General features: G+C 42.5%; 1 protein-coding gene across 10 annotated transcripts in view; it reads right to left on the bottom strand.

Moving 5' to 3' along the window:
• Positions 1 to 14,004, bottom strand: part of si:ch211-278a6.1 (SRC kinase signaling inhibitor 1) — a 104,511-nt gene extending 90,507 nt beyond the window's left edge. For all 10 annotated transcript variants that reach the window (XM_042393734.1, XM_042393736.1, XM_042393741.1 and 7 more), the window contains exon 1: positions 13,920 to 14,004. The gene's annotated coding sequence lies outside the window, so the exon portion shown is untranslated. The remainder of the gene's footprint in view (positions 1 to 13,919) is intronic.
• Between the last annotated feature and the right edge of the window lie 888 nt (positions 14,005 to 14,892).

The following is a 14,892-nucleotide window of genomic DNA, read 5'->3' as shown; positions in this document are numbered from 1 at the left end:
CCTACGAAGGTATGAATATTAAGAAGAGATGAGTGATATTGATTAAATGAGCTGATGCTCAGACATTGGCTGTATAATGTGAACAGACATCTGATATGGACAGAGAAACAATCTCGTAGGGAATAAATGCAAAACACAATAATCTTCATATGACTGTGACTTTATCTCTGACACCATCCCACATTTTTAGAAATTAAAATCCTGGCAATATTCAAATCAATGAACAAATATCATGGAGGTCTGAATGACAGGCAGCGACCCATCTGTGTACGCTCCTCCATCTCCAGAGCATCTGTTTGGCAGTAGGAGGGAGTGGGCCGGGCTGGATGAGCCCCGTTGCCAGACCCTGAAGCTTCTCGCTGCATCCGTTGATGCAGGATTCCTGCTGCCATCTAGAAGGTGGAGCTGATATTTTACCATGATGGCCTTTGGCTTCCTGGTGTGCCAAGAGGTAGCACGGGGACAGGACAGAAAGCTGTAACATTGGACAAACAGCCAAGCAGAAGCACATCAGCCAAACCGAAAGGAAGCAATACCGTCGTACCCACCCCTCTGCAGAGACTGAAATGATAGAACTAAAATCTTGTACTAAAACTACCTACACAAAAACAAAATAAAGGCAGGCAAATACACAAATAGACATGAGCTTGCATTAAACAGATACACATGGATGTGTGCCAAAACAATCTCTGCCATCCCTGCACTTTGTTTCCAAACACCTACTGGAAGATGGGTTGCTTGATGTATGGCCGGGTGATACAACATGCATGCACAATGAGGTTAACACATTGTTTATCAGTCTAAAAAGATCTGGTAAGTGGGGTCATTAGGAATGTAGACACATTTATCACACCAGAGATAACGTGAATTTACAATGTCGGACACTCTGAAGGTGTGTCTTTAGGGGACAAACTTCAGCAAACAAACAAGAAAATGTTCTGGTTGGCTGCTGAGTTTAGGTGCGGAGGAAGAAGAGGAGATAATGTATGAGCTGCTATGATATGTATTCACCATCACTGAACCAAGCTTAAGACCAAAACAGAGAGCGTGCAACACGTGCACGGGTGTCAGCGTACTGATGCCAACAAACTGGATGACACAGTGATCTTTTTAATCTATTCAGCATCTAGCATTTATACAGTGTTTAACCCCGGAGCCTCCCTCCTCATAATCACGTTACCCTCTCGCTGCCGGTCTGCTGCCTCGCCACACCTCCACAGCCTCAGCCAACCGCTCTGTGAGCCTCCTGTTTCCTAGTAACTGTGGGAGGAATGTAGGGCTCGGTGCACAGAGGAGCTTTTATATTTGTCAGGTGTCTGTCAGCTGTGTGCGTGCATGCATTGATTTGCAAATGATTAGCTGCATGTGTTCGTGTATGCACATATGATTTTCAGCGCGTCTGTGTGACATCGGAATATATTTAGGCTTTAATTCTAAAATATACAGGGTAGTGCTGAGAGGTTATCATTTAGCCTATCAATTCTGATGACTGATTCATGGTTTAAATCATTTATAAAATGAAAATGATCAAATATTTGCTGCTTCCAGCTTCTAAAAATGTTGAGGATTAGCTCCGTTTGTTTTATATAACTGAACTTGAATATTTTTGGGTCACCTTGGGCTCTCTCACTAATTTCTAACATTTTACAGACTAAGCAAGAGATTGATTAATCAAAAAAATAGCTGACAAAACAATCTAATGAAAATAATCATTAGTTGCGGTCTAAAAAAAATGCATAAAACAGAGAAATAAACAAAAAAACAGACCGAAAAGAAGGAATACGACCACACTCCTTGTTATAACCTGCAGGCTGAGCTCTGGCTTTGTGATTACCTCTGCATGCAGTCCTCGATAGAGCTCCTGTTATTGAACAAGGTCAAACATTAGAAGGCAACTCCTTGCTGCTGCAATTATGATCAATGAGTGACTCACTACCACCAGAAACAATAACCAGTCATCTTCAGCACAGCCATTTTCCTCCCTCTTTCTCTTTCTCACCTTCTGCTCGCCACAGTGAGAAATCCAATCCATTTTAACACCTTTCTCTGCTCATAATCTAAGAAAGTGTATATATCTCTCTCTCGCCTGTCTTTTATTCCTGTTGCAGGCTGGCTATGTTTCAAAAATGCCAATGTCATGCACTATGTTAGAGCTCCCGGTTTCCCATTAATGCCCCAGACTGAGGAGACGGATGCCAACCGGCTAATCGATCCGGAGACACAAAACACACGCAGCATCGGATGAACCGGAGGGATACAGGTCCGTCTCGGGGGAAAACAGATCTGACCTTTTCATTCTCGATGCTCTAATAGTTTCTGGCAGTGGGTTTGGGCTCATCCATGTATTTCAAATGCAATGTTTCTGCAACATCACGTTACACACAAAAAAAAAAAAAATCCTTCTTCTAAGGCTCGGCTGGACTACTGGATAATGCAAGTCGGTATCTGCTTCTCAGCTGGTTACAAGTCATTACATGTATATTAGCGGGCAATAACATTGGGAATTGGTTTCCTTGTGAGAAGGGTAGCTCCTAGTGGGGAAAATGAGGAAGGAAATGAGAAGTGATCCTAAAGGTTTCAGCAGAGCATTGCCATTCTTACTGCAGAGACTTGAAAGAAAGTGCAGCACAGAACACACACACACACACACGCACACACACACACACACACACACACACACACACAAGGATATGCACATGTTGAAATGAACTAGCATTTAAATTGGATGCCACACCAATCGGATTTAAGAGATTGAAACATAAATGACAGTAAATGTTACGGATGTTTAAATGTTGACTGGGACGGAGTAAAGATTGAAATCTAAATTGTAGCCAAGGGCAGTTCAAAACATGATGTTTCAATTTTTGCAAAGTGATACTAAATCTCTCTCTTTTCAGTTTACATCTTTTTAGTCTGAAAGAGGGTGAGAGTGAGAGTCAGGCGTGTCAAGCAGAGAGGAAGGGCAAAAGAGGGAGATGGTGAAGGAGTCTACTGAGACCAGGACCAGAATGAGATGAGGGATATTTGGATCCAGTCAGTAGCAGAAGGAGGCTAATCTGCCCAAAATCATCAGAGCCTACGCTGCCTGCTTTGTATTCCTGCCTGAGCATCTTGGGAATGAAAATCAGAAGTGATGGGAGGAGAACGTAGGAGGAAACGGTCTGAGTGAGAAGACGAGGGAGAAGAAAGAAGACTATTACTGCTTCTTCTAGCAACTCACTAACACCACCGGTTTCATTTCTTCTACCTCTCCCCCCCTTTTCTTCCTTTCTCCCTTTCTTCTGGGGGAAGTTTTAAGGAACGACTGAAGCGACTGAGAAACCTGAAAGAGGAAAAACGCAGTTCAGCACCATTTGTGATGTGACACAGATGCCAGAAATGAGTCTTTAGCCCAGAGGTATCTGAAATATGAAACGCACGCTCTTACCTACATGCGGAGGTAACATGTTCGTAAGTGATTCAGCTCAACTCGCTCTCAACGCTTTTAAACATTCACCTGGTTTTAAATGTTTAATAATAACCACAAAAACACGTCCCCCTGTAACAAAACACAACCTTGCGGGAAAGGTGAACATTGCAATATGATCTGCATTCCCCTATGTTTAGACTACTGCTATCTCGTGCAGGGAGGAAGCAGATGTATTTGAATCTGACAATGTGTGTCCCATTTCTACTGAATTTATTAAAAGCAGAGTCTATGCATGCTGCTATTTCAGGTATGCAAAAACACCAGGTGAGGCTCATATGGGATGTAAGACGTCTCTGTTACACAACAAGAGATTTGGTTCTGCAGATATAAATGTTCTCTTAATATTACATAAACAAAGTAGCATCCTGGTGCATAAATCTTGTCAAAAGGTTCACATGTCAACTTATTTTTCTACCTGCAGTAGTCTTTTATTTCTAGATTGAGGCCTACAAAGAGAGAAATATAAAAAGTTAATACTTTTATACGTACAAAAACCTTAATATCGCCCTGAGATCGTATTTGACGTTCCAGTCTTTACTGGGGTGATGTGCGTCTGTCTGCGAGTGGATATGAAAACACCAGAGAGGGCAAATGATTGTCTGACTGACTTCACAGCCCGTCTCCAATCTGACAGAGAAGACATATCTTAACTTGAAGGCTTACTTGTAGTAAATAATAAACAGATGGTTGTTTGACTGTGACATGGCTGCAAAGAAAAAATCGCAACATGCAAAAAACTGGATGAAGCAAAAGTATTGAATTGACAGTTAAAACTATTCAAGAGGAATATAGATTCTCAGCAAAATGGCTAAAAGTGTGTAAGAGTGTCAAGAGCCTCCGTTCTATACAGCAGGACTAAATCAGGAGGTTTATCCAGTGAATAAAGGTTTGAAATATCTGAGTACAAACCTAAAAATTCACACACACATACACACAGGCACACACTATCCAATGATTTTAAAATCGCCACAGGCTGATTTTATAATGATGCCTAAATTCTGCAAAACTAAACCGGATGAACATTAATGAGTAAGATGTCACCATCTTGAAAACACTGACTACAGCACACATCCAGTCAGTCATCTATGTGAACACACACATGGTGAAGTCTGTAGTCTGAGCAGCTTCACTTCATATTTCTGCAGAACAGAAAAGCTTTTCAAAGATCCAAAAAAAAAAAAAAGGCAAGAAGTGACCATTAAACGCTGCAAAAAAAAAAAAGTTGAGATCTGAAGCCAAACGATTGCCTTCTGCCTACTAAATTTGAATATTTATCTCATTATCTTCTAAATTCTCACAAATTGATTGCACTGTACCAACTGTCACTAAAGCAGCAAAGCAGATGCTGCCTTCAGATACTGTCAGGAAGTAATGTAATTACTGGAAGGGTACATTTCAACCGACTAATAAACTGTGAAATAGCCAACAAACGGAAAAGTAGTGGAAGTAATGACCTTATTTAGACACTCAGCATTGTTAAAGAGAATTATATTGCTGCCCTGCCACCGCTAGAACTTGGCATCGCAACTTACCGGTCCGTCTACGTGCCAACACTTTTTTTTTGTCTTTTGTTCTTTCAAACTTCCGTCTCTCATATCCTCTTTCTCAGTCTCTGGCTCCCCACTAGCTAACCAGACTGTCCCTAGGTGATAGGCAAGCATGCGATGAAGAGGACGGGAGGAAGAAATTAGGGAGAGAGAGGTGAGAGAGAATGAAGAGTTAGAGAGGGAAATGAAGGTGGATGAGTCCCCCGAGCTGTGCGGTGTTGCCCTTCTCTCTGAAAAATGAACATTAATCCCTTTCCCTTCTTCGTACTGGATGTGTTCCCTTTGTTGTCTGTCAGAGAAGCTTTTCCATCCCAGGAGTGATTCAACATGCCATGAGATCTATTTCCCTCAACCCTCCACACACACACACACACACACACAAACACACACTCTTTCCTTATCCATCGGTCTCTACATTTCCCCACACCCCCCTTCTCCTTGAAACACGTGTCACGCACGGACACAAATGCAAATGCACAGAATACGCTGCATGTAGAAATACAGTGTTTACATATCTAGACGTATTCCTGCCTCTCACCAGGAATCGCAGAGACCTTCAGTTAATATTCAAGCACAGCATGTTCAGGCTGCAAAGCTCACGACTGGTATTTCGCCCAGAGTGTGTGAAATAAAGAGATTAAGAGAAAGATAAAAAAAGAGGGATAAAAAAGAGATAGTGGCCAAAAGGGAACAGAATTTTGCATCCCTTATATGCAATGACATGGTACTCTCATTATCTGTAGTCTAACTTTTGTGTCACACATTACATTTTGCCAAGAACATCACAACCCCGCTTCTAAATGTGGATCTTCTTCCTCTTCTTTCTTTCCTTTCCTGCAGCACAAAGTAGCTCTGCACCACTCGGGTCTCTAAAATAGTCGTCACAAAGCTACTTTTGATTTAGGGTCCATTTTGTTATGTCTCACTACAGAACACCTGAATATACGACAAGTTGTTTTTATGACTCAGAGGCTGGAGCTTTCATGAAGCACACATCGCGGCGGACCGACTAGAGCTTTGTGAGTGGGGGGAAAAATTTAAAGGACAATGAAGTAAATATTGGACTGTTGGACCCACAGTGAAATCACTTCAGGATCGTGTTGTACAAGCTGCTATGGTTTGTTTTCATCTTCTGCTCTTTTTTTGGGATTCTAACCAACCAGCTGCAGCTACTACAGATGTTTAAGAGAAGGCTGACTAGGAGTTGTAGTAATACAGCTTCACTCAAGTTACCCATTTTATTCCATCTGTCTCTTACATTTTTAACTGCACCGAGCCAATCTATTCCTAAAGGTGAAATAGTCTACATGTGGCCAGAACAAACAGATCTTGTCATCAGGTAGGCGAAATGCTTAAATATTACTTAATAAAAGTGATGTTTATTTCCTTAATTACAGTAATTTACTACTAAATAATTTATTCGAGCACGACATGTTTGACTTAATATTTTTAGGTAGATAAGTGGGACAAATAACTTCACAATAACATTTAACAGAGCAACCAGAGGGCTTTCAGAGAACAGAAGGTCACAGACTGCTTAGCAACAGTAACCCGTCAATATCTCTCTTTTTCTGTTTTCTTTACTTTGTTATATTTTCCTCTGAAAAGGTCAAAATTAAATGAAACTGGAGATGTTTTATTTCCATTCTACAGAGGCTAAAATACTGTGATTTTACCATAACTTGGACACTTATCTTTTTTTTATAAAAAAAAAAAACAAGAATTTGCATGAACAGCTAATACTTATCTGTCCCATCATTGTGCACAGATATTAAACTCTGCCCCACACATAATTGTGGCATGGAAACAAGGAGATTTGAAAAATGCATGTAATATTTAAACTCTTGAATCATTAATGACCTTGAGAGCTTACTACAGTGCTCACCACTGCAACTATGGAGAGATTCATCATATAAGCCACAAACCCCAGGAGTAAAAAGCACAAACCATTCACAAAGAGTCTGATTTTTGACATACGGCGTCAGTTCACATTAAGGAATCCTGTCGAGTATGTGGAATCTGGGAAAACGCAAAGACTCAAGAATGGGATGTGAAGATAGTCCAAGCTCTGTAATGATCAATTTTTCATAGAACAATATATTCCATTGACACATGCCTCAATCAATTTCCTCCTACAATGCTCAAATGCTGCATGTATATCATTACCCCTCTGCCGTACACAAATGCAAAGTGCACATTTGCACACATGCATGTGGGGGCACATACATGATCTCAGGCCCTGGTGCATTTATGACCTGCTGTGACAAGGACGCTGTATGAAGCAAACGTAACATAAGGAACAGCTTGCTGGTTTGGACAGAGAAGTCTGGCAATTTCCCATCACACCATGATTATGTGCTCAACGTCATTTATGCAGAAGAGGTTGTGACCCAAAATGCGTGGAGTCTCTACATCATGTTAATATTTTGTTTAGCTGATTTACTTTCACATCAGTACAACTCCAGCAACACTATTCCCAGCAGGGTCAATTACTTCAGAAATGCCCTCAAAACATGCAGCTTCGCTGCCATAAAACATTGCATCATCATCAGCCAATCACGAGGCAGCATTCATGGAGCTTTGTGTGGCACAGACCTAGGGAATAAGCAGGTGCATAACTACAAAACAATGACTCCACAAACATACTGAGATATACACACGACTGCATGATGCTGTCAGTGACAGATGCTTTAAAGCTTAGAGCAATTGTGGATTTGGTGATGAACAAACATTTCTACCAAATACTCAAGGATATAATGTGGTTCATTCGAGGTTGTGTCCTTGCATGCTAGATAAATATCTGACAGGCACATGATGTCATGACTCAGTGCAGTCCAGCTGTCTATTGCTTGCAGTATTGTCCTCTGAAATGAAAGGATGGTAAACAGACCAACAGAGCCCAGCTGCCTTAAAAAAAAGATTTATTATACTTTCACAAAAACAATTATCTGCTTCTTTCCCTTACCAAATGTAATCATGAAGCTTACATCAGTTTGGTACTAATTATTATGATGTATATGGGAATTTATCGATGTCAGAAAGAAATATGAGTGAAATCACTCAGGAAAGTTTACAAAGGTTCATCCTCCCACATTCATACTCCTACAGTATATCAACTCAGCTGCACAGAGTGTGTCGTCATGTTGCCAATATGTCTGCACCACTATGAAGACAAAGTACACTGGATTTTAACAAATTAAAGAAAACTTGAAATATCGTCTCGAGGTTGTACGCCTCTGCCAACCAGTCGAGTTGCAGTTTACATCCATGTCTGTCCAGACTCATATAATAGCCTATTTGTAGTGAAGATTTTGAAGGAATTTAATAAAAAGTGTGAAGTGTATTTTCCATGTATGTGTTCACATGCTTGGCCGATAAAGCTGATTCTGATACAAAGTTGTATTCTTGAGTTATGGCCAAAAACATGTTTTGTGACGTCACAGTAACCTTGACCTTTGACCACCAAATTCTAATCAGTTCATCCTTGAGTCCAAGTGGACGTTTGTGCCAAATTTGAGAAATTCTCTCAAGGTGTTCCTGAGATATCGTATTTACGAGAATGGGATGGACAACCCGGAAAGATAATGTCTTTGGCCACGGCTGTTGTCGGAGGCATAAAAACGTGTTTAGTGAGGTCACAGTGACCTTGACCTTTGACCACCAAATTCTAATCAGTTCATCCTTGAGTCCAAGTGGACGTTTGTGTCAGATGTAATGAAATTCCCTACAGGTGTTCCTGAGATATCGCATTCACGAGAATGGGATGGATGTGAGGTTACAGTGACCTTGACCTTTGACCACCTAATCAGTTCACCCATGAGTCCAAGTGGACGTTTGTGCCAAATTTGAAGAAATTCAACAATGGGTGGCAACCCGCTGTATTCTGTACTGTACATTTACTGCCAGACTGACGACTTACTGCTAACCTTTTCCTCTGCTGCGTTCACCATCACTTTTCTGCCATTCACTGTTTCCCAACTGCTACGCACACATATTTCGCAGTGTCCTATTCCTTAACGGAGCTACACCACCAAGAGTTTCCCAGGCAACAGCACAGAGGTTGACTCACGTATCGGAGCAGCGCTGTATGGAGGCTCCCAAACGGTATTGATTTGGGTGAATGGACATTTGGCGTTACTTTTGGCATTAAAAAATATTTCTTTGGCCTGGCAGGGGTTCTCGTTGTTATAATTTTAGGAGAAACACTGATTCAGTAAATGTTTAGTACGCTCAGTAAACATTGAGTACAGTTAGACCTAGAAGTCTCCATTAGGTTGGTCTGTCCCTCACGCTGCAGGAAACAATGGATTAATCCTGGAAGGCTACTGATGCACTTTTCTCTTAATGAAAGTAACACAGCGATTATTCGACCAATGAGAATTTGGTCGGACGAGAGCATGTCAATTAGACCAGTCGACCAAGAGACTAATGCTCTACACATTACCTCACACTTTCATCCAAGTCCAGATGGTATTGGATTTGGTTTATATCCAGCATGTTACCATACAAATACATCCCCTCCTTCATCACATACAGTTCTCATCATATGTCATCATCAACCATGCCATGTTCACGTCTTGGCTCACATTCTCCTTTTATATAGTGTATCATCACTTCAGTATGCCGTATAACTCAGCATCTCAGCCACTGCAGGCCGCTCTAAGACACAACTCTGGCTTTGCCTCACTAGAGAGGATCAGCAGATAGACAGACATGCGTGTTGACATAAACCTAAGCTGAACATACTAGGTATAACATGAAAGCAAAAAGCTACCAGGATCTGCCGTCTCTGCACAATGGCAACATTATGATAAGCATTAGCTCTCCAGCAGGCTAATACTGGGCTTAATGCTTGACTCCGCTTAATCTATTCTTTACGGTTTAGTCTAGCTGTGTGAACTGGAACAACTCTAATGGGCTTATATTGGTGTTTCTATTTGCCATGATGGGCAGTGGTTAAATTGTGATTACCAAATGTGAATGCCATATTTGTTTACTGGCAAGCTCGGTAAAGCTAAGCCTGATCTGACAAATTGTTGGCTCACAGTTGGCTTGAATGCACATCCCAACCATTAGCATTGTTTGTGGCCGCATTAGGTTAAATTAGTGCCTTTAATTGCCACCGACAGCAATGATATTTCTGAATACTGCAGATCTATACAGCTGGAAATCTTTTGTTTCGGCAAATTATTCAATTATTGTTCAAAACAAAACAGCACCATTCAAACTGTTGTGCCTCTATGAAAAATAATGTAATTGCTCAAACACATTCAGCCGAATCTATTCTCTGTTTTAACATAAAAAGACACCCATGGCTCAGTATTCAGCCTAATCCATGTCAGTCCCTCTACGATAGATACTGACTGCAGACAGAAGTCCAAGGACAAGCTTTAAAGTGATAACGCAAAAAAAAAAAAAAATCCAATACACACTCAGACCTCTGTCCGGCGCAAAAGGTCTCATGACACTTAAATCTGCCTTCACCTGAGCCTGACCTGAGTGATTTCCCCTGCATTAAAAGAGACTGATAAGAGTGTCTGACAAGCGAATTCAAATATTAACTTGGAGAAATGAACCCTCACTAGAGCAAGGAACCTTTCAAAAGGTCATCTGCAAAAAAAGCAAAGCACAGCAGCAAAGAAACTGACCACACAAGTTGACAGCATCAATATTCTACACCAGTGCAGAAGAAGCTCACAAGCAAACGGGTTCAAAGAGCTGTTTGCTATTCCACTGTTGGGCCCTTGCAATCATTTGAAGTAATGACCTTATTTAGACACTGTTAAAGAGAATTACGTTGTTACTTTGCCACCGAAAGAACCTGGCATCGCAACTTACCTGTCCATCTACGTGCCAACCCTTTTTTTGTCTTTTGTTCTTTCAAACTTCCTTTCATTCTTTCCCCGTCTTTCATATCCTTTTTCTCGGTCTCTGGCTCTCCACTAGCTAACCAGACCGTCCCTGGGTGATAGGCAAGCACGGGATGAAGAGGAAGGGAGGAAGAAAATAGGGAGAAAGAGGTGAGAGAGAATGAAGAGTTAGGGAGGGAAATGAAGGTGGATGAATTCCCCGAGCTGTGCTGTGCTGCCTGTCTCTCAGAGAAGTGAGCGTTTATGCCTTTCCCCTTTTCTCTTTGCTTTATTTCTTTGCATCTTCATACTGGATGTACTCCCTTTGTTGCCTGTCAGAGAAGCTTTTCCATCCCAGGATTGTTTCTACATGCCATGTGATCTTTTTCCCTCAATTCCTCCTTATTTTAACCACCCTCCCCACACACACACACACACACCCTTTCCACACATCCTTTCCACTCTTTCTTTATCACTGGTCTCTACATTTCCCCACACGCCCTTCTCCTTGAAACACAGGTGGTCAAACATGGACACAAATGCAAATGCACAGAATATACTGCATGTAGAGTATCTAGACATATGCCTGCCTCTAACCAGGAATCAATGAGACCTTCAGTTAATATTCAAGCACAGCATGTTCAGGCTGTAAACCTCGCAACTGCTATTTCACCCCGTGTGTGACATAAAGAGATGAAAAGAAAGATAAAAAAGATTGAAAGAGGGAGAAGAAAAAGAGATAGTGGCCAAAAGGGAATAGAGAGAGCATCACATGAAGGGATTGACCCACCCGTTCATCCATTTACAGTACCATCCCCCATTCTCTCTAGGCAAAGCTGCCTAGTGCCTTCATTAAGCTATCATTACATCCACCGATTTTTTGATTGTTATTTGTCTTATTCTGCTTTGTTTCTTCTCCATCCATTCGTCTTTTGCACTCACACACACCCCTTGAAGCGCTTCACTTCCCAGAGGTCTTCCATGTGGTTGACAGCGGCAGTTGCAACCACCACTCCAACACACACACACACACACACACACACACGTACACACACAACCACGGTCACACTTTTCACACTTTGCGCTCAACTACACACCTGACAAAAATCTCTCTCACTAGTCACCTCCCTCTCTCTTATACACACACACATATACACACAGACTCACACCCACCAGCACCACCTGCTTCACTGATGGTACTTCTGCTCTACACCAGCCCCCTCCCATTTCTTGCTGCTCCCACACATGGTGCCTCCACCCAGTGTTTCCAGCACCTCTGCCCTCACATCCTCATATTCAACATCCCTGCAAGCCTCTCCCTAGGTGCCTCACTCCTAACCTACTACTCATTAACTGATGCTACCTTACAGCATCACTCTCCTCAAGTGATGCTTCTCTCCGTGAGCCCTCAGCCCAACCCCCATCCCCTGCTTTCACAGAATGTGACAGGAGGACAGCCAGCCGGTTGGACAGCACAACACACAGAATCAAAAAAATACCTGCTACACAAGTATGCATGGAGATAGGGTTGACATGCCTTGGGATGGTGCATTGCCCATGCTGCGACACGGACCGCTGCAGCTGAAAGTGATCGCGTTTCCTGTTCCCCCTCCTCTTTTTTTCCTCTCTCCTCCTCCCTCCTCCTGTCCCTCGCTTTCTGTTCTTCACAAAGCGCTAGGTCTCTCCTTCCTTGTGCCGGTTCCCCGCGCTCCTATTCGCTCCGCTCCTTCTACCGTCCTCCTTCCCTTTGTCTCGCTCTCGCTTTGGCTTTCTCTTCCCTCCTCTGGAACCTCCTGCGCGAGATGGCTGTGATCCAGCAGCGGCGCTCCTGACAGCACTGCGCGTGTGTGACTGCGAGCACGTGCGTGTGTGAGTGTGTGTGTGTATGCGTGTGTGATGGAGAGGGAGAGGTCGGGTGGGAGAGCCTGAGAGGGAGAGAGAGAGTGAGGGGCGTACTCTTCAGCAGTATGAGCCTTGGGAGACTGAGCATGCCGGTGCAGGGATGCTCAGCACACAGCTAAGAATGAAGCGCAAAATTTTGCCCGTGATAAATTCACACACCCTCTCCCACTCTCTCTCACTTGCTCGCTCCATGCCTTATTTCCCCCCCATTACACATTATACTCTCTCTCTCTCTTAAAGACACAGGCGGCACGCTGCATTGCTACATGCCTTAGGCGCATCTCATGATATGGTAATAAAGGGGAGTCCAGGGACATGGTCCTGCGTGGGGCTCAGCAGCTGAGCTAGCAGGGGGGCGGGTGGAGAAATGCTTGAAGCATCTACTGTACCAGGAATGGGGGAGGATGAGGGGGGAGGGTGATGCTGGTGATGCGAGAAAGAGTGAGTGGAAGGGAGAGAGAAGAGTGAACACTTGAAATATCCCCAAGTGACAACAGCAGCTAATGATGAAGCTGTGTTGGGCCCAAGGCGAGCTTGTAGTGGATTGGCATGGCAACCGGAGTGCAGTGGCAGGTGAGAATGACAAGGACGCCACGGGAGGGCAACTTCAGCATCAGTGTGGCCTGTGGCTCTGCCCTGCTGGATGTTTGTTTGCAAGCATAAATTATTACTCTTCTGAATCCTCTTCTATCACCTCCAGTCATCACAGCCTAGAACTAGGGCAGAGTCCAACGTTATGTCAGCTTTTCAAGAATGACCTTGAAAGCACAATGCAGGGGGGGAAAAAATCCGCACTGAAATTAATGAAGCACAATATTGTATCTGATGGAGGATAAAGGACAAAAAATGAGCAACAAGTGGCTAAAAAAAGCAAACAGATGCATTAAAATCAAGGACAAATAGTGAGGCAGTTGTAAACTATCAGTAATTGTGGATGAGAATAAGATTCGGTGCACTGCTGCCAAATGGAGAGAGGCTACTCTTTGTAAAGTTTGCTGTAGTGGATAATGGGTGCTGATGAAATAAGAAAGTACTGTAAGAGGGGGAACAAGAGAGAAGAGGAAGTGAAATGGCAGGAGATGGAGAGATAAAAGAGCGCCTCTTCATGATGAGAGCCATGAATAATGTATGCTGAGGCTGCACTTGACTTACACAACACACCGGCCTGTCCGTCATGTCCAGCTGGTTCACAGGCTCATGGGGAGGATACATCCGCCTTTCAACTCACGCCTGTCCACCCAATCTACAAACAAGACGACGAAACCACGAAACAGCACATTATTTCTCATATCAAGTTAAAGTAAAACTGATGTAAGTTTACAAGTCTTTCGCAAGTGCACCCTAGGTCACCAAAATGTGATCATATTTAGCAAAAACACATAAAATTCAGGTTTATTCGCACACAAAAAAACATCCATCTCTGGACAATTATACACAACAACAGCCATGGATTAATCTTTATAAAACAAATACACAGGAAAATACAAGGTCGTGCAGATTTACTGTTTACCATCAATAACTACACAAATGGTGAGAAGTATATTGCCAAGTTGGAGTTGGTTACTATTTATAGCAAATGATCCCATATTGAGATTGGAACATTACATTAGTTTTAAAGTGGCAATTCCAACTGTAGCACATGAATGAAATGTCTGCAGGGGGCTGATAGTTTTGCTGATCAGTACCTTAATTACATTACTAGATCTTATAGCAGTTTATAGTCTCTATGGCACCAAAACCCATTGAAATTTCATAACCCGAATGATGTAGAATTGAAGGCTACTATAATTTAAATACAGAGTATGATCTGAAGGAATCATACAGGCAATTAATTATTGACTGCAATTACATCTGCAACCAAGTATCTGTTCATCAACCCATTAAATATGTAAAATAAAGGTATTCATATTATCCTACAGTAGCACTCGTGCACTCTTGCTGCAATATGGGACTCAGCCTCATTACGGTTGACTTGGAGCGGCCTTGTTAACCATTTAAAATACATCCTTCAAAGGATACATGGCCCACAAAAGGTGTACCATTTGAAGGATTTGATGGGCAGGATGAGCCTGTGCCTCCAATTTCTCTATAATAAGCTATGATTAACAACATAAGCAGGCTGCTA

This window comes from Thunnus maccoyii, chromosome 18, assembly GCF_910596095.1.
Source record: "Thunnus maccoyii chromosome 18, fThuMac1.1, whole genome shotgun sequence".
NCBI classification, from domain to species: Eukaryota; Metazoa; Chordata; class Actinopteri; order Scombriformes; family Scombridae; genus Thunnus; species Thunnus maccoyii.
This window is presented reverse-complemented; position numbering and strand designations above follow the sequence as displayed.